At 42.5% G+C, this 21,350-nt stretch overlaps 1 long non-coding RNA gene across 2 annotated transcripts in view; it reads right to left on the bottom strand.

The window, feature by feature from the left end:
• Positions 1–20,746, bottom strand: part of LOC116965772 — a 75,515-nt gene extending 54,769 nt beyond the window's left edge. For both annotated transcript variants that reach the window (XR_004409638.2, XR_004409637.2), the window contains exons 1-3: positions 20,669–20,746; positions 20,343–20,442; positions 499–671 (exon numbers count right to left, since the gene is read on the bottom strand). This is a non-coding gene — a long non-coding RNA (uncharacterized LOC116965772). The remainder of the gene's footprint in view (positions 1–498; positions 672–20,342; positions 20,443–20,668) is intronic.
• Between the last annotated feature and the right edge of the window lie 604 nt (positions 20,747–21,350).

Genomic DNA, 21,350 nt, shown 5'->3' with positions numbered 1-21,350 from the left:
AAAAATATTTAAAAGAAGAGCAATCCCAACACAGCTTGGTATAAAAGAGGGAAAAAAGAATGAAAAGGGGAAAGGTTTATATCTGTGCTTTTATCTTACATTTCTATATTAAATGTACCAGTATGCATATTGTCTATATTTCTCTTAATTCATTTTCCAGCAACTACTAATCGCTTTAGGTGCCAGTATAATACACTAGACATCACAGGACTATTTAGGCCTGGTTACTTGTGCATCAGACACAGGATGGTTGGAAACATAGTCCAAGGATGCTGCTGTGGGAAGGGCCACAGGGTGCTAGTATTGCATTAGCAATAGCAGTAGACAAAGGGAACTCATCTTGGCCTTTGTTCATTTATTTCATTTCCAGAAAAGACTTTTCATACAGAACAAAAATTCAGTACAAAACTAACAGACCATAGCAAAATACAGCACTGGAAGGCAGACTTCACCTCAGAATATCTGCCTCATTGGACCTGTGCCTGTTTCTTTCTTTACCTTGTAAAGAGATAGAAATATCTTCTTCTCCCAGTGCCTGATGAGGTGGCCGAAGCCATTAGAGACTGACGTGTGTCTGAGAGAGGTGCCCTGGGAGGGAAAGGTGTGCTGCAGACCGCTCCTTCCTTGGTCAGTCCTGCAGTCATGTAGACAGGTTCTGTGCTTTAGTTTCTCTGCATGGAAAGAAAATAAAAGAACATGGTATGGCAAGAATTAGAGATTGAACTCATTGTGATGCCCCACATTTTCTGGAGGGTAGGACATGGCATTAACTGTAATGCCAGAGGTAGACTTTTCATCCTGAAAGGACAGAGAAGATGAATTACATTCTGATATGACAAAAATATCCACATTTGTATTAGACAGGTTTAAAAACATTTTAAAGGGCAATTCATTCCCATGTTTTTAGTCTAGGCTAAATGCTAAGTAGGCATAGAAGAAACCTCCCCTATAGGCAGATATTCCATAGCTATTCAATGCATTTTCCTATGGCTTCCCCTGAGGGAATTGATCTTTGAATGGGGATAGTCCCGGAATCAGGGTACTGGCTAACACCAGCTCTGCTGGAGGGTGAAAATCCTTATTCCTAAAACCAAAGGTGGTCTCATTATTTATCTACTATTTCTGTCTGTATTGTGCTGCTCAAAAGTCAAACCACACAGTTCTTCAGGCTGGTGGGCATGAGTTCACATCGGCATGTTGGTTACTAATTAAAGCCCTTCAATACCGAGGGATGAACTGAACACATTTACTGAGGTTAAATAGATCTGAGTGCTATAGGTCTATCTGTCTCTAACATATTATGGGATTGCAAAAAATATATATATGCTATATATATATATATATATATATATATATATGTATTCCCAGGCTCAGTGGAGCTTCTCACAGATGGATGCATACAAGGAGAAACACACAGAAATGTGGAGCAGCTTGAACTCAGTTCCTGCCTTGCACATCTGCAGGTCTAGGGAAAAAAGAGACTGAACTCTGAGCCTGTTTCTGGGTCTGCATCTGCTGCTCTCCCATTCCTGCAACCTGTGACAGGAGCATCTGGGCACTGAGGGGGGAACCTCAGAGCTCTCTAGAAACTGAAGCATCCAAAATGTGTAGTCACTTTTAAAAACCCTGGCATGGAGGAGCCAGGAATACAGCAAGGCATAAATGTAGAAAAGGAAGAGAGACTGGGAGACCTGGCTGCCATACAGAAAGCTTCTGGTTCTGAACTGGAAGGTTCTTTTCTAGCAAGATACTCTCCAAAACAAGTACACTTAGGACAACTTGCTACATCTTCAATAAGGTTATACAGAACACTTTTAATCAGCTCCCTGGTTATTTCAGTGTTTGATTAAGCATACCAAATAGCATCATCTAAGACACATGCTTTATCAATACAAAAATATCAATCTTAAATACATATTGTCCATTGTAGTATTGAGCAGTTTACAATCTTTTATATTCTTATTCTACCAAAAATCCTTATAAGGGAAAGATGTCTTTTACTAATATGTAGTGGTTAAGTAACATATCCAAGGTCACTCAACTCTGTAGCTGTCCAGGAGCATTTTCATCATCCAAGTTAGTGATCTAATCAATGAGCACCTTTCCAGAAAAGCATATAACCTCCTAAGCTGTGCTAAAAACAGACTTGAAAAATGTAATAATCTGCAAACGCCTCCAACTGCTGTTCTCCTTCACCAGTAATCAAAGCAGGTAAACCAGAGGTAAATTCCCTACAGCCAACTTTCCACAAAATCTGTTTTAGGATAAGGAAGAGCTGTCCAAAGGAAAATGAAACCTATTCAACTTCTAGGAGCTTCTGGAAGCTATGATTGTATGTTGTGCTGAGATCCACAGCACAATAATGGGCTTTGTGAATGCTTTGTCTTTCCATTTTAGAAATAATCGGGTAGCCCAATGCCTGATGTACTGTACCTGTCATACTACTAAGAACATACTGAAGAAAAAGAGAAGTTATATCCTTCACAAACATGGTCTTTGAAAACTAGGGACTTGTAGGAAGAGGAGGTGATACCTAAAGATCCATGGCCACTTGCCGGCTCACTCTACCTGGCCAGTCCTTCGGGACTGCTTCCATTTCTGGACAATGCAATCTGCATCCTATGACAGGGATGCAATGATGGACGCACTCCAAATCTCTATAGCTGCCTGGCACTGCCAGCATGTTCTTACTCATCCTTGCCTGCATAATGCATTGCTGTAGTCTTGTCAGTGAGCACTGCAATGAATGGCAAAAATACCCTCTACTTTGCTGATCTGCTCTGAGCTGACAGGGAAAAAAGGTGTCTCCCAAGATCAGCATGGAAACATACGTAGCCAGATCCTCTGCCTGCAGGCTCTCCACTATGACTTTCCTCCTGTTGCAGGCACTTCATAATCTCTTTTTTATTATCTAAGCCCTGCCTGGGGACTGCGGTTGACTCTAATGTCTTTTGACTAATGGGGATCCCTGCTGAGGGGTCTTGTGTAGGCACGGTGTTCTTCGCCTCATGGTGTGCACTTCCTACTGTGGTGAGATGTGGTGTTGGGCTCGGTGCTAATGTGTGTACTGTCCTCACATAGCAGAGGTGGGGATATGGCACAAAAAGATCCTACTAAGCTTTGTGTCATTCTGGTGAGGATGGAGCCCACCATTCCCAAAATAAGCTGTCCCTGGTGTGTAAACATGCAGGTTAAAGTACAGATTAGCTCACAATGGAAAATGATACTTCAAAGAAGTACTGGATAGTTAGTAACTGGGAGCTTGTAGACTTCTTATACTTTCCATCTAAAAAACCTTAACCTTTTGTGTTCCTTCTGTCTGTGGATAGGTTTAGCCTGGATCTCTTGTGAACAGCTTGTATCAACAGGGAGCCTGGCATGGAGTGCTAAGAGAAGTATTTATATCACTTAGAGGCACTGTGCGTACACTGCCCATGCACTTTGAAGATGCCATGTTAGCTGCAGGATGTATCATGTCCCTTCTACTGCTTCTGAATGGCTCTGGCTGATGTTTGAATTCAGAAGGATTATATTATTAATGTTATTCTTAGAATTGCCCCAGTGGGATACCTAGTGTTCCCACTAATCCTGTCAGTGGCAAAAAGCTGCGAATATAGGACTAATTTTCTCATGGATATGCCAGGGAGAAATAGTTACTGCTGATGGAGGCCATGTACAGACTTGTCAGTCTTTGGTGCTGGAGGATTTCAGACCTTCCAGCCCGTGAGGGCTCCCAGGTGGGGTCAAGACCCAGAAGACACCATCTTCTTCAAAGAAAAACTTGTATTTACATGTTTCTCTTCACCACAAATATTTCCTTGTCACCTTGACAGCAGCACATCGGTGTCACTGTCCACTGAGAGACTGTCACTTCTCTGCTGAAGAGCAGGAACTTTTTTATCAGTGAAGAGCACGCCATGCTCTGGCTTGAGACAGAATATAATACTAGAGGTAGGTAAAACTGCCATAGGCAGATTATTACCACTTTAAAATGTGACCTATACACCAAAACCAACTGCTAGACTTAGAAAACTGCTTTGGATATTTAATATCCTTGGCTGGTCATGACCTCAGTTGTGCATTTCATAGGTTATAAGGCTTTACTGCTGCCCAAATGTTCCTTACAATTTCAGGTATTTGATGGCAATTGTAAGCTCAGACTCTATTACCTACAACTCAGTCCTTCAAAACACTGTTCACTGCGAATCCCATGCAGCAAAGCACATCTTCAACTTGAAGCAGATGAATTAAGAATTAAAGGATCTAGTATTACAATGTTTTACTTAAAGTCAATGGAATCGCTCATGTTTGGAATGCAAAAACTGGTTTACTGGATCTCTACTCTGTCATGGATCTCTTACTCATTTTGCTTCTTTCTTGTAGCTTCTTCCTACAAGTCATTTGCCTTGTAATTCTGCCTGTTGTCAACAATAAAGTCCAGATAGCACAGTCTAATATTTTAGGATCTTTTTGTGTTGAAAAATCCTAATTTATGACAAGGGCACTTTACTAAATTAAAAAAAAAAAAAGAAAAAAAGAAAAAAAATGCTGTCAAAGCCCCATAACAACTGGGTATGTCCCTTTCAACATATTTTTTTCTACTTGTCAGCTGGGAAGGATAAAATATGGCAGGCTTTTTATTTGACACACAATAGGCTCTGAGTGACTTGTTATGTAAATTGTGTTTCATTTAAGTTCAGCTTTAGAGTAAAGAAAAACTAAGTAACTACTTAAATGAAGAAGGAAATCTACAGGCTTGTGAGAAATACTATTCAACAAATAAGACCCCCTAGCAGAGAGAGTACAGTATGGTGCAGGGTGGGTATAAAAAACCTGACCAGGAAGTCAATCTGTGTCATGTGTTTTTAATTGAAAAACACCAAATTTGGAGTGTAACAGAAAAAAAGAAGACTTCTCTCAAAAAATAAAGCCTCAGATCACCCAGTCCAACCACAATAAATTAAGCTAACAGCTTTAGACATATCTCTGAGTCTGTTATAAGGCTGTGTTTCTAATAGGTTGTTGAGACAGGCTTTTTCTGAAAAATCTTTCATGAACCTGCTGCACAAGCCCTTTTCAAAATAAGAAAGTCCACTTCCCTGAGGACACAGGCATTAGACAGCACTGCAAAACTGCACACTGAGCTCAGCATTATCCACAGCCCACTGACATGTTCCCCCTGCTCCGTGTTTGCTTCTTTGTGTCTGCTTATCACTCTCCCTGGGACGTCTGTGCTGATGGTGGGGGATGAGGGGAGGCAGGGTCCATGCATGCCCCAGATTTACTATTGTTTCCACCAGAGGTTCATTTGATGTTTACTGCCAGGGTAGCACTGCGTATGTGAGGCTCTACTGTGTAGAGTAGACAAGGCTCCTGGTAAGAGTAACGAGCAGAGTTTTAGTTTCATTAACAATAATGCATTGGTGTCAACGGCAAGAATCTTCTTGACCTCAGTGGAGCCAAGATTTCAGTGCAGACAGTCTAAGCCTGATCAAGGCGACTCTACACGAGACAATGCTTAAATCATCAGCGGAAACCAGCTGACTATGAATCTTTCTTGAGCAGATGAAAGAAGCAGTGAAAATTTGGGGGTCAATGCCTGAAAAGGTAAGGGTTCAGTCTTGCACTCTGCAGACTGGGAATTCATGAATTTCCGCTCCATCCTGCAAAATGAATCATTGTGTGGCATTAGGTAGATTATTTAATCTCCATCTAATACAAGTTTTCCACCCATAAAGTGGGAATTGTCAAATCTGAGCACATTATTTACAGCTCTGAGAATTAAGAACACAGCATGAGCCATGTTTGGTGTAGGTGAAGAGCTATGCTGGATTTCTTCAAGCCATGTCTTTAGTTGGTACCCTGCTGTTGAGATTCAAGTTCTACAGAAGATACAGCTATAAAATACCTGGGGATTTCAATTTGTAGAGAAGGCAGCTGTGTACATACCCAATATTGGAACAGAATTCATGCAACACCATGTTAGTATTGTTAGTCAATCTAGTCTTCACTTAGCAGTTAATAAAACGTCATGCTGGAAAGCTACACTTTCACTACCATTGATTTTCAGATTCTTTTCGCCAACACAGTCTAAATGTTTGAGACCGTGTATGCAGGAAGGAACTGCAGCTGAGAAAAATATTAAAAACACCTTGACAAGCCCTGATTCATTATTAACTCTTCCTTTTTGTACAGAATTGTCAAAAGTGGAAGAAGACTAGAAGCTGAAGTTATGGATTTAAACCTCAATTTCTGTCTTTAGGAACACAGCAGGTACAGATTTTTGCACTACAATGGTCCATGGTCCACTGAATTGAAAGTTTAATGGAGTTCAGCTGAAGTCCTAATTTATTTATTTTCCACTCTTTACCATGGACACTTACTGCTCAAAAGCAGGCAACATTCTTGTCTTCCCATCTGTTTTTGTTTATCAGTAAAGCCCTCCTCTTTGATAGTTTAGGAATGATTGTGAATTCCAGAGTAATCTTCCTTCTTACTTGTTTTTTGGTCTGAAAGAGGTACTTAATCTGGCATAAAATAGACAGGCTCAGTTGCTCTCAGTTACATAGTAGTATAAATTCTCCATATCTCAGTGGAGCCCAGGGCCTGTTTTTTCCTGTATTTACAACAGCATGAGTTCACTGATATTAGTGGAGATCTCTCCTGAGCTGCAGCAGGGTCACCAGGAGCCCTGCAGGCTCAGGTACCACGTGTGAAAAAGGGTTTCTCTCTGATCTAAATCAAATGTAGACCGAGATTAACACCACTGACAGCAGCTAGATTATACATGCACAACGACACCCCAGTCAGTCACTCCAATCTACACCGTACACATAACAATACAGCTCTGTCAATTATATTTCAGTAATGTATTATTAAAATACTTTCTATAGTATGCAAAGCAGGAATGAAAACAGTATGATGTGCAAGGGAATAAAACTGTTAAAGATTTACATTAGCTGAGTATTATTATGAATAATCCCAATCCTAGAAACTGATGAAAAGATCCCTTTTTTTTCCCCCAGAGCTTTAAGCCCTCCATCTTACTCTTCCTTTGTCAACAGCACTAAAAAAGTGAGTGAATACCCAGAAGTAGGTCATGATTGCTAATATCCAAGGATACCATGTTTCTGTGGTTACCTTAGTGCTCTCTCCCTTTCTCCCCCCCTCTCCCTCTTCTCCAACCAAAGCACAGCTCCCATTCCGCCACTCCACACCAATGCCGCATCACCCACTTCAAAACCACCGCTCCTGATTTACACCCACGTTAGCACACAGGGTCTGCACCACAGCTCCGGGCTCAGATCCAAACCTGTGATGCCCATGCAAAGAGAAACAGGAGCTGCAGAGTGCCGGGGCCCGGTGCCACACTGTGTCTGTCAGGCTGTCTGTCCCCTGCCATGCTGCATCAGCACCTTCCCCGGGTGATGGACAGGATGCAGTGGTAGAGCTGCCAGAGACCAGCGTCCCAGGACCCACACCCCAGCCACACCTGATGGGGTGCTGGGTGGGAATAGGCGGGCTGGCAAGTAAAAGGACAACACCTGGCCCCACAACAGCACCCAGAGTCAATCAGAGAAATTAGGCATGATTCTCAGGTGTCGCTGCAGCCTTGATGGCCCCCACGCATACCTGAAGGGGATGCTTTTCTTGCACACGTTCCAGCAAAGATGACATAAAATAGACTGAGGCTATGGATGCAGAAACAGAGAAGCAAAGCTTGAGGCGTAAACACAAAGCAAATCACACCGTGGCAGCTGTGTACAAAACGGGCCGGCTGTGCATTTGAAAGCGTGAGAAAGGAGCAGGCTGTGCACAGAAAGACAGGCTTCTGAGATGTGACAATTTTAGCACTGATTCATCATGGGGTAAATTTGCCACAAGTGGGGCTGGGCCACAGTGTTTAAAGGGCTTTTCATTGATTCACGTTTGGGCAGGCTTTGTACCAGGCTTTTGCTCAAATGGGATGTTCTTTCCCTCTTTTTTGACAGGACCCATGGAGCGGCAGAAGTTGCTGAGACAAACAGCCTGGCAGCTGCGGTTGATTTTCAGCAGTCCCATAAAGTACTGTGACTATTAAACTTGCTGGCTCTAAATCTGGGACGTATTTACCCTTATTTGTTGTTGACACCAAGGTTCATGCCAACCAGCTCCCTTGTTAGACTGCTCAGGGAGTGCCTGCAGCAATGGGAGACACACTGGTCCAAACAAACGTGTTTCGCAGCGTTTGGCTTAGAGTTCCTGCTGGTGCATACCAGCACAGCCCGGCGACGGATGTTCTAGGACCATATGACTCGAAGCAACTAAATTACTGAATCCAGTCATGATTGCAGACTTCATGTAATACTTGTTTAATCCAGAGGAGTCCAGACAGCATCAACTCTACACCAAACAGTTCCCAGCACCCTATCAGCCACCCTTCGACAGTACTTGCAAAGAACTCTGTGTCAGTTTTAACCATCTGAGGTACCTGCTGTGTGCCAGATTTAAGCAACTTTCCACTTTGTCAAATCAACACTTCTCTTATGTCCAATTTTCACCCAACTCATATAACCTTCATATCTGCCTTCCTGTTGCTGTCAGCCTCAAAAAATAGCCTTGGAAGTCAGTCTTGATTGAAACTGAGGCTGTAAGTGTTTTAACTTTTAATTACACTCATTTAGCACATGAATCGGAGGACCTCTAGGATTTGGTCTAACTGCTATTCAAATGTGTACAGATCTATCAGCTTTCTACCTATAATCTGGTAAAGAAGTAAGTGCTCATATAAACTGGGTAGAGTAAAAAGCTTTGAGCTCTTGTGGTTACATAGGCTGTTCATGGAGTCCTAGGCAAAAGACCACCAAATCACATTTCAAACTGTCAATTTTCACCCAATACCATCTGCAGTGAAACACAAAGTGTGTGTTTAACTGAATCTTTCAGAAAGGAGTTTAGTCCTCATCTGACACGTCCAGAGATGAAGAATTTGGCACTGAAAATTTGTTCAATCAAAAATCATTCCTACTGTTAAAAAAGAAATTATGCCTAATTTCTCATATAAATTTGTCTGGTCAGCTTCAGTTTGCAACTATTGTTTCTTATTATGCTTTTCTCCACCAAATTAGAGAGTTCTTTAATACCTGGCATTTTCTCACCATGAAGGTATCCACACTGTAATCAAGCCACTTCTCAATCTTCTTTTTGATAAACACAACAGGTTAAGCGCTCTGAGTCTTTTACTAGAAAGTATTATCTCAGATCCCAATTTTCTCAAAGCCCTTTTGGAACTCTTTTCTGCAACTTCATCATTTTTTTCAATATTCTGATGTAAATGTGGACATTCAAGCATTATCCAGTAGTCCACTAGAAGTGTCACCAACTCCCTTTGCCAAGGAAATACATTACTGCAAGTTATTATTCCTCTCTCTACTTATCCAAGAATCACATTCAGCCATCTTTTTATATTAACATCTGTCAGATAATGAGTTGCCAAGCCAATTCTTTATGGAGATTTATCTGTAAATTGTCCAGATATACTGATTTAAATTGTTAGTTAAGTTACACACACCATTTGGCATCTCCAGCTCAAGTAGTCACTTCAAAGGCTCATTTTTCCACCCGCATGCCTATAACATACAGGAATGCAATTGTACGTGGCTGTCCATCTGTCCCTTCTCAGGTCATACAGTCCATTTTCCACATCGTGCCCCAGAGCATCTCAGATCTGTGTTTTCCAAGCCTGAACATACCATCTTTAGTGCTAATGCAGCTTTTCAGTTTGCATGGTTCTGGCATTACACTCATTCTCTGCAACTCAACAAAGATTTCCAGAGAGGAGGCTACGGGCTGCCCTTTCACAAAGTGTGGGGCAATCCTCCAAGCTCAGGAGGACATAGCGAGCAGGGAAGGAGGCACCTTTCAGACAGAGAAACACTACAAGAGAATCAGACAGGGGGCCAAAATGTGCAGCATCAGCAGGAGACAAAATGGGCAGGAAACATGCAAGTGGGAGGGACCTGCTGTGCTGGCTGCATTTTAGAGAAATCCCTTCTTTTTTTTTCCATCATCAACCTCTGTTCTTCAGCTTGTCACTTGTTATTTTACCTTTTCCTCCATCCTACTTTCTCCTACAATGTCCTTTCTCCTGCTGCTTTTATTCCCAGTCTGTTCATTCCCACCTAAACTCACCCTTCCCTGCCAAATCTCTTCATGGAAACAGCATTTCTCCTGCTGCTTTCACATCCCTCTTTTGGCTCCTGTGTCCCTTGTCCTCCTCCTCCAGGAGATCTGAATGTCTCTGGGGCAGGGACCACCTGAAGCCATGTTTACCCAGTCCCTTGTGCAAGTGGGCCCCTGCGCTTGCTAATTTTATTTTAGCCACTATCCTAATAAATGTGACTAATCGCAATAGCACTGTGATGTCTAGTAGGAGAGACTGATGAAATAATTGTGTAGCAGGGATGAAACAGCCGGGCTGATGGCAAAGCAGAACAGGCATTAGCTGTGCCAGCCTTACATAACATTGCAGGCTGAGTGAGAAGCACCCAGAAGGAACTCACTTCTTATCTCACCCCTTCCTCCTCCTTTTATTATGAAAAAAAAAATTTCCTTTACTGCAGTTACATGCTTGGGTGCAGGTCCCTTGGCTTGCAGTGGGGCAGGAGGGACAGTCGCCACTCCGTGCTGGCTCAAGACTCGCTCCAGTTCTGATCCCACACGGTTTGCTGGGCACGGAGTCAGGTGTCACTGTTTAAAAATGGTTCTCTGCCTTCTGATTCATGATGGATTTTTTCCCATCCTGCAGTGAATGTGAAATATAATTTGAGTTTCAATATACGGCTGGGGGTGCCTTTCTTCTCTCGTTAATTAGTTATAACCCTTGCCTGGTGCTGACGCGTAAGTCGCTTTAGATGGCTGGTATCTGCTACCCACCTTTCTGAAAGATTACAAAAGAGCCATGAAAATGAGAATAGGGAGATGGACGGATGGATGGAAGGATGAGGGATGCCTCTATTACAAGGAGCGAGCACAGAAAGCTTGGATTAGGGCGAACAGCTGGTGCGGATTCAATAATCAACTGCTCTGAAAGAAAAGCCTATTTTCTCTCATCCCATGGCATTAGAGAACAGGATACCAGAGCTGCCAACCTTACAATTGAAATCTGCCCACACAGAATAGCAAATTCCCCTTGGCTTGCATTTAAATGCTCCTGGCTCATTAAAACTCCATACAGCCTTTAATACATACATGTGGTCTGCATATTATCCTGCAAACAGAGCACCGCACTGCTTCTCTCAGCATGTCTCTGCCTTCGTTTCAACACCAAAGGGAGGGACAGGGTAGGGGGAGAGAAAGGAGGACAGGGAGCTTATCAAAGCTGCTGCTGCGAATATTGGTTTGATTCTTGATGCTGGTCAGGATTCATTTCCACAACAGGCAGCAGGCTGGGGCAGTGGGCGTTGGTTTAACAGGCTTAGGAGGTTGTTCTTCAGGACAGCCCCTTGGGAATAACACACCCTGCCAAGGAGAGGGCTCACAGCTGAGAACCATCCCGGCATGGCATGAGGCAGGGCTGCAGCAACTTCGGCTGTCAGTACCTGTAAGGGAACAGCAGAGCTGGTACACAAGTCTCCATATGAAAAATGGGGAGGCTTGTTTGCTGTTGATTTTCCCAGGTATTTTGGTGACGCTAAACATGGTAACAAGGGTTACCAAGACTTTCTCCAACCTTATCGGCGGCAGCAGTAGCTATTCACTCTTCCTCCCCTTCCTGACAGCATTCCTCCATCTCAGCCTGGGGAGCCAGCCCTGGGATGCCAAGACAAAGCCCCTCTCCTTGCTGACACGGCACCTGAGCCCTCTTCTCGGGCTGCGGGCCTGCCCAGGTGCCTGGGGACGGGCTGTGATCTAGAGAGCAGAATTACACCTGAACCTGATGGTGACAAATGGGACAGCAAACAGCTGCCAAGTGGGGACATTTTTCTCTTTGTTCTGCCAGATGTGAATAAGAGGTTAAAGGCTCCATGCACCATGCTTGATCCCACCAGCCAGCCAGCCTCTTGGCTTTTCAGTAAAGGTAGAAGAAATGTCTTGTTTTTAATCCCCTCTTTAGTTTGAAAGATCAGGATGACAACACTGACCAGAATTCTTGTTACCAAGCAATTTTGATCCATAACAGGGTACTGAATATTCAAAGGGAGAGAGCCCAAAAGCTTCGGCTGCGTGTTTGCAGCCGAAGACCCTATTAATAGTCACGTCATATTCCTGCTTATTCAGTGGCCTGTTTCTTAAGGGAAAACACGGCTTGTCCCTGCTGCCCCAAATGCAAAGAGAAGAACGGAAGGGGCTGCATGAAAATGTGTCAGCCTGGGTCTCTCCTGTGCTTCTTGCAGAAAGGAAAGGAAGATATTAATGCAGATGATTTTGTTACATAAATACATGTTGTATCAGGGCCATTTTTAGCATTTGTGGGGGTGTGAAGAACTTCTCCAAGCTGCGTATCTATTTCATAGGATTCAGCTGAACTGAGGAAAAGGACATAGAGTTTTAAGGTAAACTATCAAGATACATTTTATTTAAGCCCACGCAATTCTGTACAGGGCTCTGCATGACAGAAAAGAAAGATTTCACTAGCACCTCTCTGGCCTTAGTAATGCTTTTTAATGCTTTGTAACAGAGAGACCTCTTAATATAATTGGATAAAATTAAGGACAAATTCGTCATCAAATCTCATATAATATGTCTGCCATTTGGCTTCAGAGAGTTTCAGTTTCTTTAAATTCCAAAGGGCTGCAACATTCAATTAAAATGGAATTTTAAAATCCAGAAATCTAACTTTTAATTTAATCTCAAAGTCATTTAGACTTCAAATAGATAATTTTCTAGTCAGGAAGAACACCATTTCTGAATGAAAAATAAAATCTGAGGGTAATTTAACTAATCAGGCTCATAACATACAGAACTTCTCTTGATTTCTGAGCAGTTTTCTAACATCCCTTCCACTTTAGCCTCATGCCCCATCCATCCCTGGAAAGTGCACGGGACTCACTTCACCCTCCCTGACATGTCCATCCATACAGAAGGCAGCAAATGAAATGTGGCCCTTGGCACAGCCATGCCAGCTGGGGACACATTAATGCACACTGAAACTGGGCCCGGGTTCTGCTGTGGGCATAGGCTGAAGGTGGCTGGGCCTGACATGGGCAAAAACTGGTTTTTGCCCTCCTTCCACACTGGAAGTGTCCAGCAACCAGAGCAGCAAGGAGAACCTCTGAGTTTTTTTGCCCACAAATATTTCCAAAAAACATTTTTTCACATTATCTCCATGGCCATTTGAGAACGTTTTCTCTCTGGAAAGCAGTTTTGGGGGACTGTGTTTTATTTACAGGAAGGCATCACCAAAGGGATGTTTTCATGGGATTAACTACTGTTTCAGTTTTTGTTTCTCATGCTCCAAAAGGATCTGATTGTTTTGAAAGGGAAAATTTTTAAAAAGAACATTAAAAGCTAACTTTTTATAAATCATCTGATCTTGGCAATTTGACTAACTTCCAAACAGGGTCTACACTCAGTGTTTCTGAGAGCTCACCATGCAATCCACATGGCAGACCCTAGCTGGGTCACTGATAGCTACAAGGTGCCTGAAACTAGAGGAAGGAGCATAAAAAGGTTAAGGAGGAGAAGGGTTACCTAAATAAGTCTAATTTAATACTTGGCACATCCATGGCAGCCTGGATCCAGAGTATTTCACAAACATGGTAAAGAATGTTATTCTCATTTCACAGAATCAGACAGAGATATGAGTCCATATTTTGGACACTTCAGTTTAGGAACTCAACTTTTCTGCCATAGAGGTCGAGTTTCTCAAAACAATGTTTTAAATTCACCCTGAATGCGCTGCCACTGGTGAATTATTGCTCTAAAAGATTTATTTCAAACCACCCTCTGAACTGTTGGCTTAAGTGAAAGAGATGTCAAGAATTAATTTCACTGGTTACAATAGTGATTTTTGGTAGTACAATGACAAGGAAGACTCAGAAACCCCCTGTGCCCCCCGTATTTGCTCCTCAATACTCCATTCCCTCATTCCGTTGATTACTTATCTCAGATTTGTTTTGGAGAGGCTCAGCTCCAGATGAAAACCTACCCGGCCTTAAGGAAACAAGGTAAATGCAATGTGTCTTAATGATAAGGATTCCTGGGTGACTCCTTAGACTCTAGAGCCCAACTCTGGTCACAGTGTTAATAGCAGGAGGAGATTCAGGAGTTCAGAGAGACTTCAGAGAGGTCATAATCTGTGTAGAACAACAAAACTATGCTTTACACAGGCTGACTGCCCAAAGCCACGGTTTCTCTTTTTGGAGCAGGAAATAAAGATCTTTGAGATATGCACCTTGAGACAAGAGTAAAATTCATTTGCAGTAATAATGCATTCAACATGAAAGAAAATAAAATAAGGGAAGTGTCATAATTAGGAACACTTGAACCTGGTTCAAAATAAGTTATACGCTGGAAAGAAGCATCCAGTACCAACTATGAGGACAGCTGAACAGAGAGAATAAAACAGAGACATGTCTTTTCTACCTTTTGTTGCCATTAGAAACATAGAGTTTCTCCAAGATATTTGTTTACTCTGCTACACACAATAACACCACAAAAGCACTTTTCAGTGTGTGACAGCTGACACTTAAGAGAAGTTTGCAAAACCCAAACCTCACTAAACAAGTCACAGTGGCAAGCAGGTTAAAAATTAATGGGACCTGTAAACAATAAAACCAATGAAATTATCCTCTTAGATTCCTGCTCCGCATTACAAAAAAGAACATAAGGAAAGTATGGAAAGGAGGGAAAATGCAGTTGAATGCCTTCAGCATGTGGCTGGGAAGGAGGAATAGATGAACATGGGATTTTGTGAAGATTTCACTGAATTCAGTATCTGTAGCAGCAGCCCCAGCTCAGATGCAATGCCCCTGGGCCAGCTGGGAGCCACCACTGTGGACACAGTGGTACCCCCTGGCACCACGCACCTCACCAAAGCATCCTTCTGCAGTCACAGTAGTAATGAAGGCATCTCTGAAGGGTGAATCAACACAGCTAAAATTTGTACGTAACTGTGGAAATAAATGTCTATTCTCTTCCACTCAACTAAGGTGCTTAAGTTAGGGGCTTTGAAGTTCTTGTGTCCCTCCAAGTAAGAAAAAGAAATCGGGTACTTCAGGAGGTGGATTTGACTTTGTTCCTACGGCCATTTTTCCCAGCAGCTAAAGCAATGTAATCAAACACCTCCACCTCCTCTTCTCCCCACCCACACGATCACAGGTAGGTAGTTGACAGCGGAGCAATGTGGTGAACTGGGTTGGTAACCCTATCTATATTAAAAGAAACCCTGCCAAAATAAACAAACAACCAACCAAATAAAGCCCACGTGTATTAGATAAACCTAATCAGTTTAGTGGAGGAAACAAGCAGTGCCCTGATGGTGGGAACATTTGTTCCCCAGAGACATAAATCATCTTCATGGGTTTACATTAAGAATAGAGATGTGCACAACAGGTACTAAACCCATTCTGCAGAGCCTTCTCAGGGATCATGAAAGTTTGAAGAATTGCATGAACAGACACAAAAGGGAAAAAGTAAAAACAGGTCAGTCACAAATTCGTAGTGAATCTATGAGAAGTGGAATGACCTTCACTTACCTCTTATCCTTACAAGGAGAGAGAGAAAAAAGTTGATTTTACTATATTAACTTTTTTACAACAGACACAATGAACTGTATTTTGTTGCTGTAAACTTACTGTCAACAAAGGATATATTTGTCCTAATGTGCTCCTTGTTCACAGCGCTGTACAAAAATTACATTATAAGGACATAGACACAGTGTCTATTTAATCACTGTAATACATTATATTCCTACTTAGTGATGTTTCAATATACCCACACAGGATTAGAACACAGTTTAGAACTGAAGGTCTCCTTAGATAAATGTCTTCCTCTTTATTCTCATGTATCTATACTAGACCATTACCCTAGACATTTAATATATATGTATGAACATCTTTTGTGTTGTTTTGCTAGTGCTGTACATAGTTGTATGCACATATCTTTGCCTCCTCAAACAGGACCTGCAGCCCAGCTGTACTTGATAAATATTGCCTAACTCTATCTGATAAATGCTCCCTTTAAAATCTTTCCTCTATAACATGAAAAGTCAATGCCCTAATTTTAAGTTGCCCTTTGAAAGTGAGCCAGTATTCAGATGGATATTGACTCTGGGCTTGCTGGTTGTTCTACAGCAGTGTTTGGAAGGCTGCTGTTCTAATGAATGTGCTAACATTTGATACACACACTAACAAAATCGATAACACTATTTTTAAAAAAGCATGTGGCTTTACTAAGTACACTGTCACTACCCTGTTGTGCAAAAGTTTACTAGAAACCTCCCTCTATGACTAAATTGATGCATCTGTCTCATTTCTCTGCTTGCTTACCAGAATGCATAATACCAGACTTCAAGGACATTCAAAGTCAGCCTCTGCACCAGAAAAAACTGAGCTTATTTAAGTTTAAAGTGTACATGGTAGCCAGTACCTGAAACTCCCATGCAGGTGTCAATTTTTCCTCATTTCTGACCTGCTGTTGGCACAGAGGAGACCTAGGGGACCTAGAACAGCTTTTCTCATCAGAAATTCCTGCTTCTCTGGTTTCTGAATGAACTGGGTGACTATGAGCAGAGAATAAAATGTGTTTATAGTCACTGTTGAATAAATTAATCCCTGCTCTTTTGCTCCTTGTCTTCAGTAGGCAAACACTGAAATGTTCTTGAATCTAAACCTTAGATCTTCTGCAGCCCACCTAAGTCACCCTGTTTTCCAAGCAGCTACTGAAAATACCCAATCCATGTGAATGAACAGGCTAGAAACCTGTAAGGGAAAAGAATGTCTGTAAGAAGCAAACCCAGATGAACTCCAAATGCAGTGTATATTCAAGTACTTCTAGTCACACTGACTTGATTCCAGCTCTGAAAACATGTCTTTCTCCTTAAGGAACTGATTCAACATTATAGTATGTGGGCATGTACTTGAACCAGAGACTAAATATAGCGCTAAAGAAGTCAACAGTTAAGGCAAGATAGAAGATCAAACAGGTAATACTCTAATATTATGTTCAAGTACGTCTTCAATCTCTGAAGTTTCATAATTTAGGATTAAGAATCATGTGAATCAGTCAAAACTAATTGTTTCCATCATTTGAAATGTCAGTGCCAGTTAGTTTCCAAAACATGGTACCGACCTCATCAGAAGGAATAGAAATTTCTTCATATGCATTTGTATATGCCTGTGCCAGGCACGGGTTGACTGAAGAAGAAACCAAGCAGCTACACCTGAGGAAAAATTTAGATTTTAAGTGAAAAAAAAGTTCCTTTTCCTTCCAGTTTGAACAAGCATTGGCCATGGTAGGAAAAATATTACTTTTTTCCTTTAAAAAAAAAAAAAAAAACAAAAAAAAAAAAAACACCACAACTTTACTATATTCCATTTCAACACTAAGTCTCCAAAAGAAAACATAATACTGAAAAGTTCATACAGCACGTGGGTATTCTTCCGAAGTCCTGTAGAACTGATCTAGAAAGGGTAGAATATTCTCATCAGAGATTCAGAGGATATTCACTAAATGGAAGGTGTCATAATTCAAAGCCTTTCAAATAATATTTTTTCACTTAATTAATAATTAGACGGGGGAACTCATTGTCACATGCTGTTATCCAAACGGAGAGTAGAATCAAAGTGTAGATTCAAAGGGAGACTAGGCACTTTAATGGGTTAAAAGTATATCATAAGCACAAACTCAGAGTTTTGGAGGGAATATAAATCACAGTCTGTGTAATATCTCACCACGGGGTATTAGGAATGTTTTTTTTCTTGGTGGCGGATTACCACCATTGGCCTTCTGTGCCGCTTCTTGCTTTGTCTTCCTAGGTGCCTGGTGGGTGTCCCTGCCAGACAAAATACCAGGCTAGCTGGGTCGCAATCACCAACTCACTGGAGCAACTCCTACCTCTTCAAAACATCGCCCTCTCTTAGAGAAAGGGATAACTAAGAAAACAGAGAGTTTTAACAACTGGTTCTTGCTTCATTTACAAGGAGTGCTGAGGGGGTTCTCCAGCCTGTCCGCAGCACCACAGAAACAGGCTGGGCACGCAGGCGAGGCTGCGACACAGCCAGCCACATGCACACAACCTGCCAGCAGCAGCACAGTTGGCAGGCACAGGCTTCAGGGCAAATTGTATCAGTCTTGTGGGCATCTTGGACCACATTCGCATGAAAGCCTGGGCTGAAGCTCTTAAAGCTGTGATAGTGATGCCCACTGTTGCAGCCATCAGCTCTGGCCTGCTGTGATCCTACATACCTAAATGTCATTATCCCCATTTAAAAAAAGACACTTGAGAAAAAATAAATTAACCAAATTATCTGCATATTAAGTGAGGAACTGATCCCAGTGTTCTTGAGCCCAAATGAACTGCTTTAACCCTACTTTCCCTCCTACAGAGACACTGTAAACTTAAAGCGAAGTGGCCTCTATGCATCTATAAAGGTCTGATACTGGAAAGCAGAGAAGAAAAAGACTATTCTGCCCAGCACACATAAGCAGCATGATGTAAACAGGAGAGAGTAGGAAGGCAATCTCCACTGCAGGTTTTTCTAATGAAACTGTACTTGTAAAACTACAGTCCAATGAGGAATAGGCAGAAGAGCACAGGAAACCATCTACAGATCCATGGCTTGTTCTGTTCCCACATTATTAAAACTGAAACAGCAACCTCATACAAGAGGTCCAGAAGCCGGTGGCTGCAAAGGCACTACACGCTGATGCCACACGAACGATGGCCAGCCGAGTGGCTGGGCAGTCAGCTTTTGAAGCAGCATTGCCCATGTCTGGAGAAGACCTCAGAAGGTGAGGGGAAGCCTGCTGAGGCAGAACAGCCATGAATGTGGTCTCAGGATGGAGCAACAATGAGGTCTGCAGACAAACGTATCTATAGCTTCACTCAGCCCACTGAGCTATCAGAAACATTTTGCTGAATTCTTCCCCACATTCTTCTGTCTCATACTTAATCTGCCTCAGTAAATACAGCCCTTCACCAAAAAGTCAATTACAGACTGCTCTGTGGCCTGGGCATTACGTCAGGGCATCTAGCACACAGATATTAGATTAGCTTCTGGACAGGTATTCATCAGGTCTAAACTGATAGAGTACCAGCTATTCTTTCTCTTCAGCTGACATGCCTTCCCACATATAAGTAATATATAAATGTGCACATTTCTGCACAGATCAGTAGACAATATCACTTTGCACCCAGAACATAGGCTCTGCTGACTTTTCAAGCTCCTTCTACTCCTCAGGCAGTTCATTCAATCATGATTCATTTTAAGCAGATGATTTCCACCATGCTGGACAATTTCTTCCTTTTTTTATTACATGAACCCTCCAACTGCATAGGATATTTTGACACCATGCAAAATTTTATGTGCATGGATACATCCTGCAGGTTGTAATGATACCTCTGGATTATGATAATCAAGGATGGTCCAGAAAGGGAAGGACTTCATTATTTATAGGCTCAGATTTTTATGAGAAGTATATCACAGCTGGTAAGTGCTTCTCTAAGATCTGATACTTTACCCATTGCTGCAAGAGAACTAGTAATACCAGCAGGCATTAATATGTCTTTCTTACCCAAAATCATAGATCTGATTAAAGCACTGAGAACATTTCCTTCAGGCTCAGTTAAGACCCTTTATAGAGTGAAATCCCTGATAAAAGTAACAGCCATCCAATGCAATGGGCCAACCTCTGGGCCTGATGATGGGTCAACCAGGGATTCTCTGGCCAAAACCAACAGAAGTTCAATGTGTGTGTGTGTGTGTGTGTGTGTGTGTGTACGTGTGTGAGAAAAAACAGCAAAACCTGCCCAAACAGTCATGGTAGATGTTGGAAGAATATCCCTGAGAAGGATTCAGCAGGAAGCTCTATGGGCACAGAATACAGGCAGATTTGGGGTGTGAAAACGGCCTGAATGTTTTTTATTTTTACTGCAATCAGACAAACAAGATTCTGTGTTCATTAGCTGTAAATAAAATGTTTTTGTCTAAGATTAAATCTCATCAGAAACTTCTGAAGGAAAAAAGAAAAAAAAGGAAAAAAACTGTAAAGGCTCTGAATATTCATTAGCCACTCAGATGGACCACAGTGCCAATGGGATGCCTAGTCACATTCTCCTGCCTCTGTCAGAGGCACTTCCAGGTGGCAGCCCCTTCCCCTGGCCACTGATGGTGAAAGAGGTACCAGTGTAGGATACTGACCTGTTAGGTTCTGTGGGACTGATGGAGCGCGGGCTGCATTAGAGTGGGCAGGACAACAGCACGCATCTTGCATTGCGGTGCTGACTGTGGAATCTAAAATCTACAGGAAGAAAAAGGAAGGCCCAGGTTTACTGGTAGATAAAATATTATAATTTACGCGAACTGTTGTGGTTTGAGCCTGGTCGGCAGCCAAACACCACGCAGCCGTTTGCCCACCCTCCCCCACTTGGGAATGGGGAGGGGCAAAGGGAGATTCGCGGTTGAGATAAAAACAGTTTAACAAGAGCGATAAAATAATACCGTGACAGTATAAACGGGTAACGTACAATGCAGTTGCTCGCCGGCCGACCCCCCCCGCCTGTTGATCCTGAAACACAGAGAAGACACCTCAACGATCCCGGAAGTGAGACCGCACCCCTTCCCGCCCGCTCCTTCCTTTATACAGTGAGCGTAATGTCACATGACATGTGGCATCGGCCAATCCGAACCCGGCGCTCCAGCTGTGTTCCCGCCCCTGTTCCTGTGCGCCTGCGCAGAGGCAGGGCACGGGCAGTCGGGGAGGCCCCGAGGTGGCGGTGTGCGGGAGCACTGCTCCGGCTACCGAAAGAGAACGTGAACTCTATTCTCGGCCGAACCAGGACAGAACACAAGTGAAAGACACTTTGGAAGTTTCCACTTTGTATTCTGCTTTCATCTTAAAAAGTATTAACTTATTGTTCTGACAAGGGAAAACCCACAGAACACTGATCAAGAGAGGGAAACTGCAGTAGTTCTAATATTCCTCTTCACTCAGTTGTTAATACTGTATTTAGATGGGGATGTACATAGGCGCATATCATCTCTGATGGCCAGGTTGCACCAAAAGGAGCTAAATTCAGGAAAGCTTCAGCACGGTCACACCGAAGCTGAACTAAGCCACGGGACTCCTTAAATTTGTTCTCTACAAACTATGAGCAGCATGTGGATGCTGTTGGTTCTCATGAGCCTGAACCCATCTAACTGCAGGTT

This window comes from Tyto alba, unplaced genomic scaffold, assembly GCF_018691265.1.
Source record: "Tyto alba isolate M040663 unplaced genomic scaffold, T.alba_DEE_v4.0 Super-Scaffold_18, whole genome shotgun sequence".
Classification (NCBI taxonomy): Eukaryota; Metazoa; Chordata; class Aves; order Strigiformes; family Tytonidae; genus Tyto; species Tyto alba.
Note: the sequence above shows the minus strand (reverse complement) of the source record. Positions and strands in the feature narration are given on the sequence as shown.